A 24,550-nucleotide genomic window follows, 5' to 3' on the forward strand; every position below is an offset into this window, starting at 1 on the left:
ATAGTTCTAATCTTTCTCCCAGCTTTCCCCAGAGGGACCTACAATCTTTTTTCAGGGTATACCTGCATTAGAGAAAAGAAAATCATCAGACCTTTCAGGAACACTCTCCAAATAGACACTAATCCAAGAGACTCAAACAAACGTCAGTGTGGCCCACTAGTCAGAGTGAGGGCTTATAAATGCCAGGTGATCAGTGGAGTTTTAGCACAGGTCCCTCTCACAGTGGGTCCCTGAACCAATCCTGTGATTATTTCTCCCGTTCCAAAATCCATAATTGGATATGGCAGAATCCCCACATTGGTTCCCTGACCTGTGGAGTGAGGGCCACTATGGTGGGAAGAGCCGTGTGGAAGCCACTAGAACTGACTCTACCTAAGAAAAATAGAAAAATAGTAAATCAAAAGCAATACTGCATTCCTAAAGGGATTGTAAAAACTAGTGCCACCATCAAGAACTCAAAGGATGCGGGGGTGGTGATTTCCACCACATCCCCATTCAGATGGATCTTGGAGAATGACAGTGGATTAATGTAAGCTTAACCAGGTGGTGACTCAAATTTCAGTTGTTGTACCAGATGTGGTTTCATTGCTTGAGCAAATTTAACAAATCCCCTGGTACTTGGCATGTAGCTATTGATCTGGCAAATGCCTTTTTCTCTATCCTTGTCCATTATGCCCATGAGGAGCAGACTGATTTCAGTTGGAAAGGCCAGAATTATACCTTCAATGTCCTACCTCAGAGGTATATCCAGCCCTATGTCATAATTTAGTTCACAGGGATCCTGATCACCTTTCCCTTCTGCAAGATACCACACTGCTTCATTATATTGATGACATTGTGCTGATTGGACCTAGTGAGCAAGAAGTAGCAACTACTCTAGACCTACTGGTAAGATATTTGCATACCAGAGGTGGGAAATAAATCTAATATTCAGGGGCCTTCTACCTCAGTGAAATGTGTAAGGGTCCAATGGTATGGGACATGTTGAAATATTCCTTCTAATGTGAAGGGTAAGTTGTTACACCCGGCCCTTCCTACAGTGAAGAAAGAGACAATGTTTTGTGGGTTTCTTTGGGTTTTGGAGGCAACGCATTCCTCATGTAGGCGTGTCACCCTGACCCACTTACTGAGTGACCTTAAAAGCTTCCAGTTTTGAGTGGGCCCCAGAACAAGAGATGGCTCTGCAGCAGGTCCAGGCTGCTGTGCAGGCTGCTCTACCACTTGGGCCATATGACCCAGCAGTTCCCATGGTGCTTGAAGAGTGCTTAGCAGGTGGAGATGCTGTTTTGAGCTGTTGGCAGGCCTCTGTATGTGAATTGCACCATAGACTCTTAGGACTTTGGAGCAAATTCCTACCACCCTCCACAGATAAACACTCTTCTCTTTAGAAATGGCTCTTGGCTAGGCTACCGAGCCTTAGTAGAAACAGAACGCTTAACCATGGACCACCAAGTTACCTGAGCTGCCTCATGAACCAGGTGTTGTGGGTGTTATCTGACTGAGCAAGTCATGAAGTTTGGTATGTCCAGCAGCGCTCCATTATCAAGTAGAAGTAGTGTATATGCAGTCGGGCCCAAGCAGGCCCTGAAGACCCAAGTAATTTACATGAAGAAGTGGCCCAAATGTCCAGCATCCCCATTCATGCCATATTACCTTCTCTCTCCCAACCTGCATGGCCTCATGGGGAGTTCGCTATGACCAGTTGACAGAAGACGTAAAATTCAGGCCTGGTTTATACAGATGCTTCTACATGGTATGCTGGCACCACTTGAAAGTGGACAATTGCAGCACTACAACCTCTTTCTGGGACATCCCTGAAGGACAGTAGTGAAGGGCAATCCTCCAAGGGGAAAATCTCTGGGCAGTGCACCTGGTTCACTTTGCTTGAAAAGATAAATGACCAGATATGTGACTACATATTGATTCATGGGTCGTGGTCAATGTTTGGTTGGGTGGTCAGGGACTTGGAACATGATTACATAATTGGTGACAAAGAAACCTGGGGAAGAAGTACTTGGGTAGACCTCTCTGAATAGGCAAAACAAAGGAAGATATTTGTTCTCCATGTAAATACTCACCAAAGGTTTACCTCAGCAGAGGAAGATTTTAATAACTGAATGGACAGAATTAACCACACTGTGAATACCATAAGTCTCTGTCCCCAGTCATCACTGTCATTGCCCAGTGGGTTCATGAACAAAGTGGCCATAGTGGCAGGGATAGACGTTCTGCATGGGCTCAACAACGCGGGGTTCCACTCACCACAGCTGACTTGGCTAAGTCCACCAATAAGTGCTCAATCTGTTAGCAGCAGACACCAACACTGAGTCCCCTATATAGCACCATTCCCTGAGGTGATCAGCCAGCTACCCTGTGGCAGGTTGATTATATCATGGAAGGGACAGTGTTACTGGAATAGACACTCTGGATAGAGATTTGCCTTCCCTGCATACAATGCTTCTTCCCCAAGCAACCATCCATGGACTTTCAGGATGCTTTATCAATCATCATGGTATTCTACATAGCATGGCTTCTGATCAAGAAAATCATTTCACAACAAAAGGAATATGGCAATGGGTCCATGCTCATGGAATCCACTGATCTTACCATGTTCCTCACCCCCTAAAGCAGCTGGCTTAATAGAACGTTAGAATTGCCTTTTGAAGACTCAGTTACAGTGCCAGCTTGGTGGCAATACCTTGCAGAGCTGAGGCAAAGTTCCCCAGAAGGCTAATATATGGTGCTGTTTCTCATATAACCAGGATTCATGGGTCCAGAATCAAGGTGTGGAAATGAGAGTAGCACTGTTTTCTATTACCCCTAGGAACCCACCAGCAAAATGTTTGCTTTCTGTTCCCAAAACTTTATTCTCTACAAGCCTAGAGATCTTAGTTCCAAAGAGAGGGACACTACCAGCAAGAAACACAGCAACGATTTCACTGAACTAGAAATGCCATCTGGCCAATTTGGACTCCCCATGCCTTGAAATCAACAGGCAAATAAGGGAATTACTACATTGGCTGGGGAAACTGGACTGCTACTCCACCATAGAAATAAGGAAGGGTATATCTGGAATACAAGAGATTCCTTAGGGCATTTCTTAGTATTACCTCGTCCTATGATTAAGGTCAATGAAAAACTACAAGGACTCTAATTATCACGAGTATTTCCTCCATTATGTCATGAATACATTTGTGTGTGTGTGTGTGTGTGTGTACCTTTGTTTTCTTTCTTCTCATGTTCTCTTATGTAAAATAAGATATACTGACTTTACAACAGTATTTAAGTATTGCTAACTTGGGGCGCCTGGGTGGCGCAGTCGGTTAAGCGTCCGACTTCAGCCAGGTCACGATCTCGCGGTCTGTGAGTTCGAGCCCCGCGTCAGGCTCTGGGCTGATGGCTCAGAGCCTGGAGCCTGTTTCCGACTCTGTGTCTCCCTCTCTCTCTGCCCCTCCCCCGTTCATGCTCTGTCTCTCTCTGTCCCAAAAATAAATAAACGTTGAAAAAAAAATTAAAAAAAAAAAAGTATTGCTAACTTTACATCATAGTAGTTAAGTTGTAGGATATCACAAAGAGTAAACACTGTTCAATGAGTTTACCTCCTCTTCTGGGGAAGAGGTTAGTGCATTTTCAGTTATATGCAGGATAGTTATATCATGTTGGGTAGAATTATGACCTTGTTATTGTCTTTATTTGCATATTAAGTGTAGTTTAAGGAGATGCTTGTGGGTGCCAACTTGATAAAGTGGGGGGACTTGGGATGATTTATTTTTATGTGCCAACTTGACTGGATTATAGGGTGCCCAGATATTTGGCTAAACATCATTTCTGAGTATGTCTGTAAAGATATTTCTGGGTGAAATTAGTATTTTAATCAGTGGACTTGGGAAAGCAGCATGCCCTCCCCAATGTGGGTGGGTATCAACCAATCCATTGAGGGCCTGGATAAAACAGAACAGTAGAAGAAGAATTTGACCATTTCTTTCTGATTGCTTGACTGGGACATTGATGTTTTCCTGCCTTAAGCATTCTTCATTTTCAGACGTTGAAACTTGGACTGGAATCTATATCATTGGTTCCCCTGGTTCTGAGTCTTTGGATTTACACTAAATTATACCATGGGTTTCCCTCGGTTTCCAGCTTATGGATGGCAGCCTATGGGACTTCTCAGCCTCCATAATTGCATGGGCCAATTCCTTATAATAAATCTCTTCTTATATGTATATCCTATTGATCTGTTTCTCTAGCAAATGCTGACTAATACAACCTGTTAGCTGGCTCCCCTCATGATCCCAAGATGGCTGCCTCCTTCATGAGCCTAAGATAGCTACCACAGTCCTAGGAGTCAAGTATTGGCTACATCCCCAGGATAGTTCTTCAGGAGAGTTTCTTTTTATCAAGGAAGAAAATATTTCCCAGAAGCCTCCAGCAGACTTCCCCTTATCTCATTAGCCAGAATCATACCATGCACCCATGCTTAAGTCAATCACAGCCAAGAGGAATAGGACCACCATGATTGCCATAGGCCAAATAGAATTCATTCCCAGAACTGAGAAGGGGCCAGTTTCCCCTGAAGTATATGACTATCTGATACCCAAAACTTTGGAGTTCTATTAGCAAGAGCTAGAGGTACACAATTAATGGTGTCCACCACAGCTCCAACTTCTAGAAAGGCGTTTCCAGTCTAAAAAAGAAGATGCCTGTCTTATCAAACAAAAGTAGAGCCCAGATTAGGAAGTTGCTTTCAGTCAGCCACCTGTCCTGTCCAAGCTATGTGAACAGCCCAGTTGTGCTGAACTGTGAGATGATAATAAGAGTAATAATGACAACTTAATAACAATTTCTGAGCACTCTCCATATAGCACTCTTTGGACTAAGTGCATTACACACAATTGGGAATGCTGTGCGGGGGGACAGGACAAGGGCGAAGCAAGCAAGGCACTGAATTTAAGGAGACACACTCTCAGGGTGGTGCACATGTGAGTTGGCACTTGAGAGTGAGTGCCTCCTTAACTTTTGTGCTCTAGGGTCCTTATATGCCTCACCCTAATTTCAGGCCTGATACTATGTTGTGCCACCCAGGCCCAGCACTCCATTTAGAATTAAGGTACCCATTCCCCCAGCTGCTGGGACTACAGGTGGCCGAGAGTTCTAAGCCGACATCTCAGTGAGGGAATTGCCCTCAGCTGAAGACAGCTGCCTTGTCCAAATTCTCATCCCTTCCTGGGGGCAGCGCCTACCCAATGACTGTTAAACGCAGAGGTAGGAAGGCCCAGTACTTTTGCATCAAGTCAGGTAAACTCTGCAGGGTCATTCCATATCCAGAGCAGCTCACAGGATCCACTAAGGCCTTTTTTGTAACTGCATTGCAGTTCAGCTTCTCCTTCTGTCCCATCTTATTCCCTTCACTCACAAAAGCACTTCCTAATTACCTTTTAGCATACAAATCTTTATCTCAGAGCCTGTTTCTTAGTGAACTTGTATGGCAACAGTTGGGGTGGAGCAGGAGAGGTCTGGAAAAGCAGACATTAGAATATGCTACCACAAGGACCTCATCCACAGTGGTAAGATGAAGCACTGATAGACCCTGAGATGCATTGATAGGACTTTTAAAACTTTCTCTAGGGTGAAGTAGGGTGGGAAACAGTGGAAGGGTATGTGTTGGCAGGTGTAAGGTGTCAAGCATTTGAGATGTGGGGTAGATAATAATTCAAGGACTATGGAATCGGATGGCTATTGCTGGGAAAAGAGATGCATTGGAGAAAAACCATAAAAGACTAAGTATGATTAATTACTAATTAAAGCTAAATGTTAATACCAGAAGTCTTCTTTGGAAGCATATAAAGAAACTCTTATATCTTACAGCCAGAGGACAGAGAAATCTGAGTGTCAGATTCAGGACTCAATTATAACAATAGCAGAGCCCCAGAGGATATTGAATTCTCAACCCAGAACGTATTCCACATCAGAATTTGGTCTCTGATTAGGAAGGCGTGAGCCACTGACTCTTGGGATGGAAACACCTCCACTGATGCACTAAAAAATCTGAAATCCCCAGATTTCCCTAAACATTTTGGGTCTGCAGAATTGGTTCACCCTTTCTGCCAAAGGCTAGCACTCAACACTTGCCTGAAGACAGTGCAAGGGATCTACTTGCATAACAACACATGCTGCTCTCTGGAAGACAGCCCCAAAGATAGCCCCAGTGGTCCCAGTTTCCTGATACAGCCACTCTTCTCTAGCCTCCTTTTGCTCTGAATGGAACTGACTTTTTTAACCAAAAAGTTAGTTTTAACCAAAAATTTTTTTTTCTTTTTTCTTTTTTTTGGGGGGGTGGTGCAGTTAAGGGGGTCATCACCCACTCTGGGGAAAGCCAGCTGCTATGCTGTAAGGATACTCAAACAGCATTATGGATGGGGCACCTCGGTGGCTCAGTCGGTTAAGCATCCAACTATGGCTCAGGTCATGATCTCACAGGTCATGATCTCACGATTCATGGGTTCGAGCCCCATCGTGTCGGGCTTTGTGCTGATAGCTCAGAGCCTGGAGCCTGCTTCGGATTGTGTGTCTTCCTCTCCCTCTGCCCCTTCCCCACTCCCACTCTGTTTCTCTCTCTCTCTCTCAAAAATAAATAAACATTAAAAAAATTTTAATCAAAACAAAAAAGCATTATGGAAAGATCCACAAGGCAAGGAACTGCAATAAATAGCCAGCAAGCAACTAAGATCTCCTGCCAACAGCCATGTTACGAGCCTTCCTGGAAGCCTTCAAACGAATACAGCTCCAGGCAGCATCTTGACTGCAATTCATGAAAGACCCTGAGCCAGAAACACAGAGCTAACCCACACCCAAATTCTTGATCCACAAAAACTGTGAGATAATAAATTTTGTTGTTTTAAGATGCTAGATTTTGAGGTAATTTGTTACACAACAATAAATAACTAATATAGGCTCTCAGGATCTATTCCCACCTCCCATCTAGGTCATCAGATCAACAACTGGGGTTAAATCACAACATAACCTAATTGGTAAGTTCTGAGTCTTTTAAGAAACAAACACACACACACACACACACACACACACACACACACACACACACACCCTTCCCAAATAAACTATAGGATCTAGCTAGCACATGCCAGCAGAAACTACGATACTATGTTTGTGACAGAGGATTTAATATCTCAGGAGACAATGCTAAAACATATCAAGGATGGATTTTGGATATTTGGCAAAAGCAGTGAAGTGGAAATGCCAGAACCACCATGGCAAACAGTGGAAAAAGAGATCAAAGGGCTCAGAGAAGTAGGCATGCTGAAGTAGATACACTAAATAAGACGAGAAAATGCATCAGAAAACTTTGTTCCATGGGATCCCCAAGAAGACACTCTGTTTACCAAAGTGACAGGAAATGTCCTAGTAGAGGGGCACCAACATCCCTGAGAAGTTTCAATGGTGGACATCTTCTATAGGCCAGACCGATGGTAGTGGATGTTACTATAGAATCAGACTCATTGATTATAATGGGAATAGCAGCATCCTGAAAAGAGGCCAGGTAGCCACCCTTAACCACCAGAAGCAAGAAGTCACAAATGCTATAATTCATGGAGATGGTTAATAGAATACAGAATTTCTAGGGCAAGCCAAAAGGGTAATATTCAATCTATACACACGAAAGAAATCAAGGACGGGTGATCAAGAGACTAGGGACAATATAATGAAAAGTCATGATCTCTAGTCCAATTTCTGGATCTGACCCAGTGTTTAACATGGAACATACTGGCTGAGAGAAAAGTCCCCCAAGGAAGGAGAACCCTATAACATCATGGTAAGTGTACATAGTAATGATCACTTGAATCCCTCCCTAAAGGGATCAGTGGTCATTTATTCAGAAAGTTGTACACTTGGAAAAGGGGAAATCGTAAACAATTTGAGGACTGTTGGACAAAGGACACAGGTTGACATTGAAAATCTGGGCTCAGATTTATCACCCCCTTCAGGGCTTAGCATTCAGTGCCTTCACCTTCTGGAGTGTTGGCAGCTAACAGCTATCAGCTAATCTCTCTTGAGGCATTGCTGTCTGCTGAAGAGTTTCTTTGTCCAAGATCACACTCCCTTCCTGGGGACAGCTTACATCCAGAGACTGGACAATGTGGGAATGTAAGACCGACCCCCTTTGTCTCAGTTTAGGATAACGCTGAAGGGCCATTGTGGCTGCACAGCCACTCATGGGATTAGTGAAGCTTTTCATACAATTGCATCACAGTTCACCTTCTCTCTCTCCCTGGTAATGCCATCTTCACTTCCCCAAAGTACTGATCCCTAGAGGACACCCCAATCCCTGATCTGCATGCAAATCTCCATCTTACACTCTGTGGAACAAGGAGCCCCAATTGCAGCACATGCATTCTCTCATTTGCTCCTCACTACAGTTTTACTATTATCTTTCTCTTAAAAAGGAAACTCAAGTCCTAAGATCTTCAGTGTGAACTTGTATGCTCCCCAGTTCTAGAGCCTACACTCTTCATCAAAGTGGATAAGCAAACTCTAATCCCTGTGCTCTAATTAGGCAGATACCCTCCTGGAAGAGACTCTGGGTACAGCCAGTCAGGCACTGACTCCCAAGAGTTTGTAATTCTCTCTTGTGCTTGTGATGCTGTTTTCCTGACCTGACCAACTGACAACCCAGCCCTGTAGATCCCAGATCTCAAGGTAACTGGAGCAACCTGAATGCACACAGCCTTTGTCCTATGTATTCAGCGGTTTAATAAGTGATTTGTGGCTAGAATGTTACATAACTATAGAGATCATTCAGGTCTGCATCATGTCTTTCTTCCCTCCCCACCCCCAAGCTGTCAGTTCCTCCTTTGAGTAAGGCTCTGTCTCCCAGTCTCCCCCAAGTTCTAAGGTGTCAGATATAGGAAATGCTTGCTTGGAATGTGGCTAAAACTGCATCCACGTGGCAGAGAAACAGACTGTCATCAACAGCTGCAAGGAACCTAGAGGCCCTTTGTGTTTTAGAACAACTTTATTCTCATTTTACTCTGAGAAATCTCTTAGACAATGTCTGGACTCCCATCAACTTCTACACATACACAACGTTTATAAGTAACCAGGCAGGGCAATGAAGCATGTTTAGTCATTTTGCATAAGAACTTCCCTTGCACAACTTCTATATATAACTCACTTGGCAACCCCCTTTTCTACCCATTGAGGCACCAGTGCAGAACATGTTCTTAGGAGTGCTCATGGCAATTTCTGTTGTGAACCAGGAGTGCCGGGCTCCTTGAGGCAATGGAAAGAAAATTCCAGGTGTTATGTTTCCCTTATCCCTTATATTCACATCACCAATATCTCCTAGACTTGCCTCGTTATTCTCAGTCATGGTTCTTCTGCCTGGGAAGATGTGTCTCCTTCCCCTGATCCACATGTTCAGCTCATTCCTGCCCTTGTTCTCCTCTCATGTAATTTTCCACCTTTCTCCCCCCAGCAGGAGATCCTTTGATTCCTTCAGTCATCCATGTGCACTGCACCCTCTCCCAAGAAAGCATCCCTGAGGAACCCCATTCCACCATGATCATTCATGAAGTCTTATCAGCACGTACTTACACAGATATTGGAGTATAATTGCCAATTTTCAATGGAATATGATAGAGTTTTAGAGACAGAATATGATTTCTAAGATCACACTCTGTCTTTTACTGGAATGTGATCCTGGGGAAGTCCCTCCTACTTCAAGCTTCACTGTCCTCATTTGTAAAATGGAGATAGTAAAGCCTACACAATGTATTTGTGGAGAAAATTAATGAGGTAAAGTAATGGGAAGTGACTTTTACATTTTCAAGTGTTATAAAAATGTTAATTATCATTATTGTGTTGTTTCTCCCCCATGGGCCCTCTGAGGCCACATCTTCTACTTCCTTTCTAACTCTCCCCTGGGTCACATACAGTGCCAGTAACACTGTAAGCTAATATTAGATGCAGTGTTAAGAATAAAAGGAAACCACTTACCTAATAGAAATAAGGCAAAATTGTAACCATATTAAACACATTATAGACATTTTTCCACAGAGTGAATTTAGAATGTTCTTGACAGGGAAACATCCTGAAAGGGATTAAATTTATTTGCAGCCCACTCTTGCTGATCTATACTGAATGGAAGAGGGATAGCGTTAAGACACATCCATTCCTCATTCTAACATGAGGCCAACGTTGCTAACATGGGATAATTGGCCTCTGGAACCCTTGTTAGTTTTCCCCCCAAAAGGCTGCTACCTTGAAATAGCCAGATTTTTGAAATCCTCCTTAAAGAGATCATTTTTATCTCCATGGTATGATCAGTTCCTCTTCAACATCTGATGCAACGCTTAGTGTTTTCCATTGCTTTCTAGCTGTGTCAGATTTCCCTAGAAGACAGAAATGAAAGTGATGACTAAGAAGATTGCACTTAAAATTCAAATTTTTGACCTACACACTGATTCCCCCACCCACCCCTCCCATTCCTGTCTCCTAGACTTCCAAAGGGGGAAATCACCATTTTTACACAGTGTAAAGCCTTCAGCTTACACCATTCCATGTAGACTTGCAATCTCTAAGCACGAATTTAGTTCATCTGGTTGAAACTATATAAAGCAGAACCAATTCAGAGAGTTCAGACTTTTTTTTTCTATTTTCCTAACAATCTTCTGAATAGACAGAAAGTGTTACAAGCCAAAAGTGTAACAGTTAGGTCTATTTCCCCTCTGTCACAATTAGGTATTTACTTATCTCTGCCACCCCCAACATTGGTTCATATTCTATATTCTAGTCTTGCCCCCGAGTCCAATTATTTAAAGCACCATGTCTGTAATGGAGAAAGACATTGGAGACAAAAGAAAAAGAGAGTGAGTGGGGGGAAACATAACAATAATATGGAGACTTCAGGCTACCTCAACATGCTGTCATAAAACATTTCCCTCACAGAAACAGAATGAAATTTCTCAATTGTTTTTACTTTTCTTCAATGACCCAGACTTGAGTAATACAGCCAGTACTTTGATGGCTATCTAAGATAATTAAATGATTATGCTGACGTGTTAATGGAGCTCATTTTCCAGTGCAGTCTGTTCTAGATATGCTCACTGAAATCAAAGTCATCTAGAATTTAGCAGCATTTTAGCCCTGCTTTCTACCAAAAGGCAGATTTCCTAGTCTGCCAAGCTATCAAAAAGTAGATGATTAGATGGCACAAACTTTATTAAGGGATCTTTTGCAAGGAGGGCTGGTACCTCAGGTGTAGTACCGAACACCCTGCAGGAACTCTACACTTCCTCTATATATTTATAGAAAGTCATGCACTGGAACTACAACACTGATCAGAACTACTCCTGAACAGAAGTTCCTGGTTGGTCTTATATTGACCCATTAGCAGATAATTGTAACACAAGTCAGGTGATAGCAAATATACAGGGCCAGGGACTGAGGGCAATGTAGGGGTATAGAGAAGGAGTTGCCGGATCATGTCTTAAAGGAGCAGCAGGAACTGGGCAGGAAAAGAGAAGAAAAAAGGCCAACCCAGGCAAAGGGAGCAGCCAGAACAAGGAATCAAGACAATAAGAGAATGTCCTGTGCAGAGAATCAGCAAACATTTTTATCCCGTGTGTTTTTTATATGGTGTTTTTTACAGCTACCATTTTGTAAGTCAAGCCTGCCATTTTGTTTCTCTCTTGTTTTGGAGCCCCCTGGAGATGTTGGTCTGTGAAGCACTATCTCTAACTCTCACTGTGAGGTCACCTCCCTCAAGGTTCTACTGCTTTAATGGCCCTACATCACCACTCCTAGGAAACTCAGAGGTCCAGTAACGTGGGGTGAACTGAGCAAGGAGGTTCTCCCCTTATCGTGGCCTGCTGTGATGGAGGGGTCCTCAAGTAGTGCTCATGTCTTCCATAACATTAAAAGAGAGAGCCTTTGCAGGCTTTACCTCAGCCCACTGGGTTCTCTCCAAAACCAAAGGACTCAGAAATGACTCCATGGGGGTCTGCCATGGGAGTTGAGGAAATTACCGATTCTTCTTCAGAATCTCCCTTTGCCCCCACAAAGCCTAGAAGCTTTGATGTGGGGCCAAGCTCCTTTTCCCTTAGGCACTCATCTCTCCCAGATAGTTCCTCACTCCACCCGCCCTCTGACTTTTGGCTGGCTGCCCAAGCAGTTTACCAGACAGCCCAGATGTGCCTCAATCCTGATAGAGTATACATCTGAGGCCAGAGCTGGGTCCCTTCTACTGCATTTCTTTCTACTTTAAGCACAAATGAGAAAGTAAATCTCCAAACATCATTTTTAATATTAGAACTGTTAACAGCAGATGCCTCTGGAGACGGAATCATCAGCTGGGGAGCAGGGTGGAGGGAGACTGACTTTTTTACACACTTTTTAGTCGTTATATTGTGCTGTGCTTATTGGATTGCCTATTGAAGAACTGTAATTTTCTATAAAATTACTGTAGAAAGAAAGGCAATTTTTTTTGAAACCCACAGTTTTAAGAATATTTTTGAGAATGCAATACTAAGGCCTTTCCTATGTTCTAAGATGGCTCAATGATATTATAGGTAAAAAGTCAGTAGGTTAAAAAAATGTGGTGATTAAGAAGACAGACCTCAGACAATAAACTCACCTTGAGACTTTAATAATTAAATTTAATCTCTCTGTGCCTTAATTTCAACGCCTGTAAAATGGAGATAATTGTGAGACTTATTGTGAGATTAAATGAACTAATATATATGAAGCATTTAGTGTTTGCCCCATAGTGAATGCTGTATAATTGGTTGCTAACAATCACCCTTAAAAGTTGCTGTTCACCTCTGTCACCTTCTGCTATAGCATGTGGTAAGAAAAGGTCCAGGTGAGTAAAGCACACCTCTGAGAAGTATTAAAAATGAAATCTGAGTGCTTTCAAAGCCCTTGTCACACTTCGCTGTCTCCAGCCTGCGGGAAAAGCACTTTCTTTCACGTGAGTCACTTCTACTTCCTCGGCCTCCAATAGCCTCCCATACACAGTATAAGACCTGAGTCAGGGACCCGAGTTCAAGCTCTTGTTCCTCCACTAACCCGACACGTGTCTTGGACAAACCACAAGGCCTCTAGTCTTAATTTCTTCACAGGAGTGTCATAGGGCCAAGCAAGCTACTGCATGTCATAGGGCCAAGCAAGCTACTGCATGTGAAAGGGCTTTGTACTGCCCAAACTCTGCACACAAGATGTAGTTATTTCGAAAATACTCAACTGATGACCTATTAAATGGAATAGTCAAGTTCAATAGAACAAGTGTCCATCTGGGAAGTGGAAGCACCCAGAAACTTCCACACTACCATGAGAAAAGTTTACTTTTTGGTAAAAACTCTGCAATTATTGAATCAACTGCTGAAGGAATAGCCCCCTCCCAGAATGTTCTGCTGGTGGGGTTGCTGGTACCCCCTCTGCCACCACCACCTCAAGGTAGAAGAGTCCTGAAACTCTAAACGGTTCCTTTTCTCTTCCAGACGTTTCTTCTGGGATCTACACTCTGGGTCCTGTCACTTCTCTGGAATAACCTGTCTCCTTTCACATCCAAGGCACCAAAACATACTGCAGATTCCTATAGTTCAATCCACAGTGACTTGTAATCAGTTCAAAAAATCTAGGAGAACCAAGTTTACCAGTTCTGTGACTTCAAAGTAAGTCAATTTATCTCTCTAGGCCACAGTTTCCTTGCTAGGAAAATGATATTTCAGATTCTAAGAGTCAACATGAGGTTGGCACAAGTGTAAACTTAGTTTCCACTGTTTCCTATCTCTCCATCCTTTCTGGTTGATTCCATAAACCTCCCCTCCTTGGCCCAAGCTGAAATCCATCTAACAGCTCTCTCTGGTTTTGAAGAAGGTGGGTCCTGACATGTTTTTGTTCTCAGGGGTGAAAGGTTGCTCTCCTCCCATCCTGGCCCACCTGGCCAGGGTCCTCACATAGCTGTTGCTTAGTAAATTCTTGCTTAGTGAAGAGACAAAGAAAAGAATGCACGGATAAATGGATTAACTTGTTCATTCCTTCAACAAATGTTTACTGAGTGTCTATTATATACCAGAGAGTGTAGTTCTGTAAGAACGTGATCCACCTATTGGGTGGAAGTGGAGGTGAGGGGGCACGGGAGGCTTCCCCTAAGGAAGTAAAATCTGGCTGAGACCTGAACGAAGAGCAGGAGGTAACGCTATCAAGAGCATTCATGGGACCTGAGGCCCTGGAACTGGAAAGAAGAAAGAAATGAGTGGATGAAAGAACGAACAAGTGAATGAATGAATGAACTAACAGACGAGTGAGTGAATGGGTGGCCTGCCTTACCCTCCGTTACTGACATTCTACCTCTTTTTGAATTAGTGCCTCTTTGGTGCCTGACATATGTGGTTATATTTCATCAGTGTGTAAAGCAGGTGTGAGCCCTGGACACCTACTCCTGTGGTTAGAAAAGAATCTTGCAGTATCTGTATCAACACCTCCTCCTTGGCTCCTATTGTATGGAAAACAATCATTATCCAAATGGAGGGCTGAGGAATTTCAGACTTTCACTTCAGGGGGTTCACTTCTCTCCTCTCTTCACTAACTCACCCAAGTTTGTCAAGCTTCCATTTCAACCCTTGTCCGTTATCAGTGTAACTGAAACACCTCCCCAGATTGGCTATAGTAATTTAGATTTTTTTTTTTAATTTTGCAATAAAATCCAGTAAATCCAGTATAGAATTTAACCGTGTCTTTTCTCTTAAGGTGAAAATCCTCAAGGGAGATAAGTTTACCAAGCAGAAAGAAAAAAAAAAAAAAAACTTTTGTCATTCCTGAGAAGGGGGGAGGAAAGGGGGGAAAAAAACCCTGTAAATGTCACTACTGACTAATCCCATCTATTTTTGGAAGGCCCTGGGGGGTTTTAGGGCTTTTCATGCGGTAAATTAAACAGCGACATTCCTCTGAAAAAGGAATGTGCAGCCTTTGCTCCCTGGCTCACCTGTGTCAGCCATAATCAGGAGCCTGAAGGGTGAATGGGAATTCCGGGGGCAGAATTGGAAACTGCACCCACATGCCCTTGGGAACTGCAGATCACTGGCATTTTTAAAGCCTATGAATCAAGCGTGACCCTAATCTGATAGCTTTCCCGGGGCCACTATGGACCTGTGAGGGTGCTCTTTTAGCACTGGCGTCCCCTGCTGTGTCTACTACTGTTGACTTCATTTACACCTGACTTGGGACAATAGACGGCAAGGTCAGATGCCCAGATCTGTCTGTTCCCCTGAGCCTGCCCTGAGCTCTAGCAAATCCACGTGAGTCCTACAAAGCATGTCTCTTGTTAAAAGTTCAAAAAACGTTTTGTCGTTAAAAACACACTGGTATTCCCTGGAGAAGAAGTAAAGCTGGGCACACAGGTAAATATGTTCTTGCCATGTTTTTAAGTTCTACCCTACTTGTAAGTACTTCTCACATCCACCACTTCGAGTCTTTGTACATCAGGTTGATGGTGTTAGATGGAAAATAAATTTTTGCAATGATGGTTTATTACACGAATCTCTCTACTTTTGTGCATGTTTGAGATTTTCCATGTTAAGTGGAAAGAAAAATAAGTAACACAGCACTTCACATGCTGTAGGATTCTTGATGCTTTTACGTGCTCCTCTTCAGCCCAACCAAAGACATGGCAAGTGGGAAACCTCAGACAGCGGAGCTCCCCGCTGCTGAGTCTGTCCCGAATCCCAGCTCATTTCGCTCAGTTGCGTAGAAATGGCACTCCATTTTTTTATTGCATTTTACATCCCACCAATACTTGCATAAAGAAACTCTGTCTCACCGTGATTAAAATTAAAGTTTCATTTCTCCTAAGAAGGGAATTACATATTAACAGGCATTCTGGTGTTATTCTTACCTTTTACTTAAAAGGTAAAGCTTTTAAGGACATTAATAATTGCAATACTATTATTGGAAGTAAATTTTATTCCTGTGTCTAGAAAACATATTAGCAAATGATGATGTCACAGTAGTTGAATTTCGCAATACAACAATTGAGGATTTTACAACTACCTTAAGTCTAGACCACAACACAGGTAAGTAAAATACAGAACATGAATTCTGTAATTGCTATCACCACAAAAAGAAAAATCCATTGCACATTTACAAAGTTAATAATAATGCATAGCGTGCTTGCAGATAATCAGGGGGGTGAAAGTACACTGGTTCTTAGGAACTGTTATAAAAATTCCACAACCCACTTACACAACTTTGGGTCACAAGTATTCTACCCCCAGTTGAAAACCATTCTCTTAGCAGATGTTTTTAATACACCCAAAGCCAGGACAAATTGACATTCCCTTTCCTCATGCCCTGCAGATGGAGACTATTGGACACATGGAGGAGGGGCAGACAGCTGAGGACTCCATGCCAACTCTGAGTGGAGCGCTATTCCCGCCCCACCCCACAATACCCCAGCTTGGCCCTGACGTCAAACCAGCTTCCTGGGCTCTGGATGAGAACAGAAAACAAATTCCTCATGCTCCAGTAAAGCGTCCACTAGTTATTCGAAAGAAAGCCTTAGAATCTGCTTGATAATATGGATCATTTTGAACTAACAGGATGATGGCCAGTCTGAATTAGTGAAAAACCTCCTTTATGCTTTAATGTGATTTATAGGACCATTTTTAAAAGTAGTTTTACTACTTTCAAAATCATGGTGTAAATCTAATGCAGGCTAACAAAGGACTGTTTTATGCGGGTCTCTTGCTTGGGGACTAGGTTAAGAAAGACTTTCAACATACTCATTCATTAAGTTCTAAAATGTCCAAATAGAGCTTGGTAACCATTGTTTTTTTTAGCTTTTTGTTTGTCTGTTTTTAAGCTATATATATATATATATATATATATATATATATATATATATTTCTATTCCCATTCCAACATAATAGCAATGGCTTTTGCCTAGTTTAATTTGTTGTATCTACTATTTGTACACTCTATCTTAATTACATTATGACCTCTTCTTAGAATATCAGGTGCATGTAAGAAGGAAAAGCTGTACCACCAGGCTTTCTTAAGAATCCCATTCCAGGGGCGCCTGGGTGGCGCAGTCGGTTAAGCGTCCGACTTCAGCCAGGTCACGATCTCGCGGTCCGTGAGTTCGAGCCCCGCGTCAGGCTCTGGGCTAATGGCTCGGAGCCTGGAGCCTGTTTCCGATTCTGTGTCTCCCTCTCTCTCTGCCCCTTCCCCGTTCATGCTCTGTCTCTCTCTGTCCCAAAAATAAATAAAAACGTTGAAAGAATGTCTATTAAGCGACCAACTCTTGGCTTTGGCTCAGAGCATGATCTAACAGTTCATGAGGTCGAGCCCCAATACAGGCTCTGCACTGACAGCATGGAGCCTGCTTGGGATTGTCTCTCTCCCTCTCTCTGCCCCTCCCCTGCTCACATGTTCTCTCTCTCTCTCAAAATAAATAAATAAACATTAAAAAAAAAAAAAAATCCCTGCTCCAGGACAAAGGGGCAACTAACAATCTGCAAGAGCAAATGCAGAGTGAAGCATAAAGCAAAAGCATCAACACAGCTTCCCAGAGGTGCACAAGCAGTGCCAGGGCCCCATGCTGAAGATGAACATGAGCTGTGTGAGTTCAGTAAGCACATCGGTTCCAGCCCCACCACACCCATGGTGCTTGCACACATATAGTATGCATGCCTATTCCTTGGATCAGTCTCCTTTCTCTCACCCAGAGCTATCCTGTAGAAGTTGGTATATTGACCCCTATTCCAGAATCCTGAGGGAGTCTAGCCCCACAAATAAGTACTCTCACTCATATTAAAAGGCAGATTCAGCATCCCAATATGCTCTTCCAGATTAAACAAGGCTCAGCAGAGTAAGGTTCCATGTAAACAACAGTACAAGTTCAGGGAGAAGATATGACTTGGCCAGAGGAGGTAAGAATAACTATACAGGCAGAACTTCTAGTTACACTTAAAGAATTAAAGATTTGTATTTATTCACCCCAAACCCATAAAAATGGCATTACAAAAAAAAATGTAAAGGAGGAAAAAACCTAAGCAGCCAAGGGAGTCTGTGTATGAGACTTCAGCCACAGGTGTGGGCAGAGTGAAATACCAACAGAAAACGGGGACATTAAGTGGAAGAGTCACTCTGGAAAATGAGACACGCAGGTGCACTGACATCGCCCCTTTTGCTAACCTTTGTGAGGCTGAGCTATCAGAATACTTGCAAGGCAGGTTTCTGTCCTCCAGTCAAGAAATTGGACAACTCCTTTCTGGGGAAACTGAATACGCCAGAAGAGACCTGCCCCCACATCCTGCATATACTGACATTTAAGGTCTTCCAACAGAAAAATCAAGAGCTCTCCTAGATCTCTCTTCAGAAAAGCGTACCAACTAATAAGCCCCACCTACATAAAACTTCCCATATATATTTTAGTACCTCTCCCTTGCTTGGTACTTACAAATAAGTAACCAAGACATTTGAAAAAAATCCACATCATTGAAAGAAATAAACCAAACAAACCAACACAAAGAAGAAACTCAGGAGAAATTAAAAAATAAGAATTAGAAAAAACAATGTTTTAAGTCAATATTAATTTCCTCAGAGCTAAAAGAAGATATATTCATGCAATAAGATACTTTTTAAAAAAATTTTATTTATTTTTGAGAGAGACAGAGAGAGAGAGCACTGCAGGAGAGGAGCAAAGAGGTAGGGGGGACAGAGAATGTGAAGCAGGCTCCATGCTAACAGCAGAGAGCCTGATGTAGGACTTGAACTCATAAACCGTGAGATCATGACCTGAGCCAAAGTCGGGCTCGCCCTTAACTGACTGAACCACCTAGGTGCTCTAACAAGACACCATTTTTAAAAAGAGAGCTCTTGGGAATTCTAAATATGACAGCAACGATGAAAAGCTCAATATGTTAAATAATAAAGCTGATGATGATAATCATAATAATAAAATAAGCAAAATACTAAAGATGAGCAAATCTCCCAGAATGAATAGGAAAAACAGAAAGCAATGAAAAAGCGAAAAAAGATTTGTTTGTTTGTTTGTTTGTTTGTTTTTAATATGACATTAATACAGAAGGGCCAATATCCAGAAAGAAAGAACAGAGAAAACAGAGTAAGAAAGAGAGGGAAAGAGGGTGGGAAACCAGGAAGTGGAAGGAAGAAAGAAAAGTAATCCTCATAAATAATGCAGCTCATATGTAGTTGGGACTGAAGTAACTTGGCATGCCATAGAACATTAAGCCAACAACGGCAAAAATGGGAAACTATCAAAATTTATAGTATAGTCCTCAAAAGACTCAAGAACTGGCAGTCCCAGATACTTCAGAACCTGAGGGCTAACCACCCCATTAGAAAATAGTAGGTTTATTCTTTGAAGACATTCTTTCTGGATTGGAGGTCAACTGGCCCAGCTGTTGGTTTGGGAACAGAACCACAAACTAGGGCATATAGTGACCATAAAATGCTGAGACTGCCAGCCCTATTTCCCCAATTGGCTATGAGAACACTGACAGCATAACCTTGTAACTTAACAGGGGATAAGAAAAGTTTTTTTTTCTGGAGAATATGACCAGCCCAAGAAAAAAGACCAGAAAAAAATAAACCAGGTTTCCTACAATAAGCAGTACTTCCAGATCATGCTACAGTGAAGCTCAAAGTCAACAAGCCCCATCTACAAGCTTAGAGGTTCCAGTTAGCTTTTTAGTCCTCTGTTCTAATCCTGAGCAGACATCCAAGGATTATCAGATATCTAAGGAAGGTGTAAAACAAGAAAACTAGATAACAAAACAAATGGATAAAAACAACTTGGAGGAAACAAAATATATAGGGATTAAAACAAATTAAAAATTGTCATTAATACTCTCAGGAAAATAAGAGACAATGTTATACTCTTAAAACAATATTAGGAAACTTGAAAAGCAATACCCAGGTTAAAAAAAGAGAAGTGGTAGAAGGGTGCCTAGGTGGCTCAGTTGGTTGAGTGTCCAACTTTGATTCAGGTTGTGATCTCACAATTGGTGGGTTCAAGTCCCACATCAGGCTTGCTGCTGTCAGCGAGGAGCCTGCTTTGGATCCTCTGTCCCCTCTCTCTCTGCCCCTCCCCAGCTTGTGCTGTCTCGCTCAAAAAATAACAAACATTAAAAAAAAAGAGAGAAATATTAGAAATTAATAAACATGGTGGTAATAATGAGAAACGACAAAAAAAAAAAATGATTAGAAAATAAAGTTGAGGTATTCTCCTAAAAAGGAGAGTATAACACAGAGGGAACAACAGAAAAGAAAAAGTAAAGACATTAGAGGACCAATCCAGGATTTCCAATATCTAATTAACAAGAGTTTCAGAAAGAGGGAACAGAACACCAAGGGGAGGAAATCATCAATAAGATAATTCAAGCAAATTTCTCAGAAGTGAAAGATGGGAGTTTCCAGATTTCCTGAAAGGGTCACAGAAGGCCCAACATAATAGGTGAAAACAGGCCCATGCCCGGGAACATTTATTATGTTTCAGAACTGGAGACAAAGGTAAGATCCTTTTTGTCTTGACTACTAGAGGATGTTCTCCACCAAAACAAAAGAGTAAACCAAGAAAGAGGAAGAGATAAGGAATTCAACTCAGAAGAAAAACAGGGCATTCCAAGGTTGATTAGTGCAACATCCTAAGATGGCAGTGCTGCAACAGCATGGCGAGCTCTCAACCCAGATAGAATAGGGTTAGGGTGGGGGTGGGGAGGCTCTATTTAAGAGAAAGAAAGAGACTGGTAGATTACCTCATGTTGGTTGATCTGGTGTCTACTAGAAGGTAGGTACAAAGAAAATGAAATAAGTGGCGGGGGTGGGGGGTGGAGAGGCAACAATTAACTTCAGGAAAATCAAGAAGAAACAACCATAGTCCACAATGCTCAACTGTGAATTATATTTGCATGAACAAGTTAGGTAAGCACAGAAGTTGATTAATCAAAAGTGTGTAATCTTGCCAGTATGGGACACAGGAACAGAGGGAAAGACGGCGTAAGAGTATTGGATGCCTATCTGCCATAACAGCTGTTAGAAAATGTCTAAAAGTCACAATTCAAAGCAGTATAATCTAAGCATATTATTTGGAAGTGCCAAGGTATATACTCCAGAAGAAATGGCCAAGAGAATCAACGGTGGTTGCCTCTGGGGAGGGGCCCTGTAAGAGTATAGAGAATGGTGCAGTTTTGTTATAAATTTTTTAATAGTATTTAACTTTCTAAATGACGTACATGTATATCTTTGATAGAATAATTGAATTTCTAAAAATGTTCTATCTTTTCCTTTTTTTTTTTTTCTTAATTTTTCTAATGTTTATTTTTGAGAGAGAGAGAGAGACAGAGTGCAAGCATGGGAGGGGCAGAGAGAGAGGGAGACGCAGAATCTGAAGCAGGCTCCAGGCTCTGAGCTCTCAGCACAGAGCCTGATGCGGGGCTTGAACTCACAAACTGTGAGATCATGACCTGAGCTGAAGTTGGATGGCACTTAACCGACTGAGTCACCCAGGCGCCCCTCTATTTTTTTCAAAATGAAAAAAAAAAAAAAAAAAAACCCAACTGTGAAGGACTTTAGTTCTTAATTAATTTAAGGAATCAACATGGTGATGGACTATTAACTCCTCCAGATAAGGGGCTGGTCTTACACTCCTCGTTCCCAGCATCTAACAGAGAGTAGGAACTCAATGGATACTTGTTGTTTGATTGATTGTTCTACTAATAGGTATCTTGGGCTACATCAATGGAATGATAGGGATAAAGTTAAAAGAAAACACTCATCGAATATATCTGCTATGTGTCAGTCTTTATTCTAAGCACTGGGCATATATCACATCATTTAATTTTCATAACCCCATGAGAAAGATGCTGACATTGCCCCACTTTAGAGACAAGGACACTGAAGGACAGAGGAGTCCATACAATTGATTCTAAAATATTTATTTATTTATTTTGAGAGGTGGGGGGGGGGGCACATGCATGAGTCAGGGAGGGGCAGAGAGCCAGGGAGAGAGAGAATCCCAAGCAGGCTCCCCACTGCCAACACAGAGCTGGATGCAGGGCTGTGAGATCATGACCTGAGCAGGAGTCAAGAGTTGGATGCTTAACAGACTGAGATACCAAGGTGATCTGTATAATTCACTCTAAATTACACAGCTAGGAAGTGTCAAAGCTGGATCTACACTCAGAATGGCTGGTTATAGTCTCCACTCTTTGCTAAGCTTCACAGTCAAGGATGAGGTGTCCTATGGTCAGGCCACAGTTGGAATATTCTGTTCTCTTTTGAACATAGACTCTCTCTCTCTCTCTCTCTCTCTCTCTCTCTCTCTCTCTTTCTTTAGTAGGGCAATGTGAGAAGACCAAAACTATGCAAGTAGGTGTGGGAAATAGGAATGGTTTGTCAATGATGATAATTATGTCTAATGCCTAATTGTGTTTCAAGGGGGCTGGTAAAGAATAGTCTTGTTCTTTGTATCCCAAGTAGTAAAACTAGAACAGTGATACAGATTATCTGAAGCTATATTTCAGTTTAAGGAAGAACTTATCCAGTGTTCAATGGGAAGTCAACTGCTTTGGAAACTAGGTGGTCCCATTTCTGAAAGCTCATCAAACTCCAGGCTTAGAAGAAAATCTAAAAGACACTTCATCTAACCAGCCTCAGGATGCTTGAATCACCTTTATATCATCCTCCGCAATGGTATTCTCAAACATTTCAGAGATAAAGAACATAGCAGGGGAAGCACATTATTTAAAAAAAATTTGTTTAATCAAAATTACACATGCACACAATTTAAGGAGTTGAGTTCTACAAGATTTGTTAAGAAAAATTGAAGTTCCTCACTAGAGGCATCAACCTTCAGGCTGTTTTTGTTTTGTTTTGTTTTGTTTTTAGGTAATTATTTTAGAAAATTTTACCTATATATCTCCAAATAATCTCCTTATATTGCTACTTCTTGATTTTTCAGGATTAGGCATTCTCTATTAACTTGCCACAATGTTATCATTTTGTTCTCTTTAACTCCCCACCCACAATATACTCTTTCTATCTCTTTACTATTCAAACATAGTTTACGTAATTATTTTGGTTACATCAGCATTTAGTGTTTACATTATTATAACTAAAAACTATTCAGAACTGAATCATGATGCAAACCATGTTTGTTTGTTTTTTTCCTTTCCTAAATATCTTTGTGATTCCTTTGGAATGAATAAAAAGTCTCCCTTTTTGCCTTTGCTTATTATTTTGTTATGTACTTAGTAATTTAAATACTCCATTTTCTGTTCAATGTATGAATTTCTTCTTGAGACATTCATACACATCAGGTTTTCTAGTCATTTTACATCTTTAAAGAAGCCCATCTCAGAGGCTCCTGACTTATTCTAATGTGGACTGGCTACTCTCCACGTCTAGTGCACAGTTGCTATCTGGAAACTTCCTTTACCATCACCTGGAGATTCCCTTCACCTTTCTCCTGTTTCCTATATCTAATGTCTCAGTCTTATTTGGTTTTCTCCATTGTTTTAGTGGTGCTCATCCCACAGTAGCTTCTTAAGAAAGGTTGTGTGGGAGGTAAAAAAAAAAAAAAAAAAGTTTAATGCTTCCAAGACTAAATATATCCTTATTCTACTTCACACTTGATTCTAAATTGCGTTTTAGCTTCTAGTGTTGCTCTTAAGAAGCCTAGAGTTATTCTGATAGTTGTTCTTTGTATGTGACCTGTTTTGTTTCCCTTGAAGTTTTTAAGATTGTCCCCTTGTCTTGAGTGCCCTGAAATTTCACAATACTGTGCCTTGGGTGTGGGTCTATTTTCTTGCATTGTGCTGGGCAATAGGCAATTTCCGACAGGAAACTCATGTCTTCCAATTCTGGGAAATGTACTTGAATTACTTTGTTGATGACTTCCTCCCCTTAGTTTGTTCTGTTCCCTCTTTTGGACACTTTTATTCAGAAACTGCACTTCCTGGATTGATCCTCTTATTATTTTATCTTTAATTTTCTCCTCTGTTTCTCTCTTGTTTCTTTCTAATTTCTGGGATATTTCCTCAACAGTATCTTCCAACCCTTTTATTGAAATATTCACTTTTGATGTCATTTTGTTAATTTCTAAGAGGATTGTTTTTGTTCTATTAGTTGCTTTTTCTAGCATCCTATTTTCACCTTACAGCTAAAATATTTTTTTATATCTCTAAATATATTAATAATAGTTTTTTTCCTTGATGTTTTCTTCTCATTGCATTTCTTCCTTTAAATCTCTTTTTCCCCCTTTCAGTTGGCTTTTTCTAGTTGTTTGTTTCATTATTTTGGTCTCTTTCATTTCAGGCTGTTCTTATGGGTCTGGTATTCTGGTTGTCTTCTCATATTAAATAGGGGCTTAAAAACTGGCTGGAAGCCCTGGCCTTTGAATGGGGTTTGGCCAGTTTTGGTTTCACTATAGTGGAACCTAGCTGGATTGTTTGGTAGGGAACCTCCAACATCAGAAACATCAGGTATTTCTTCTTGGATTGGTCAGATACAC

The 24,550-nt window shown here is 41.6% G+C and overlaps 1 long non-coding RNA gene across 1 annotated transcript in view; it reads right to left on the reverse strand.

The window, feature by feature from the left end:
* LOC123606544 overlaps positions 1 to 24,550 on the reverse strand; it is a 125,725-nt gene that overhangs the window by 53,597 nt on the left and 47,578 nt on the right. The window contains exon 2 of the long non-coding RNA XR_006716331.1: positions 10,276 to 10,406. This is a non-coding gene — a long non-coding RNA (uncharacterized LOC123606544). The remainder of the gene's footprint in view (positions 1 to 10,275; positions 10,407 to 24,550) is intronic.

Source organism: Leopardus geoffroyi, chromosome A2 (genome assembly GCF_018350155.1).
Source record: "Leopardus geoffroyi isolate Oge1 chromosome A2, O.geoffroyi_Oge1_pat1.0, whole genome shotgun sequence".
In the NCBI taxonomy this organism is placed as follows: domain Eukaryota; kingdom Metazoa; phylum Chordata; class Mammalia; order Carnivora; family Felidae; genus Leopardus; species Leopardus geoffroyi.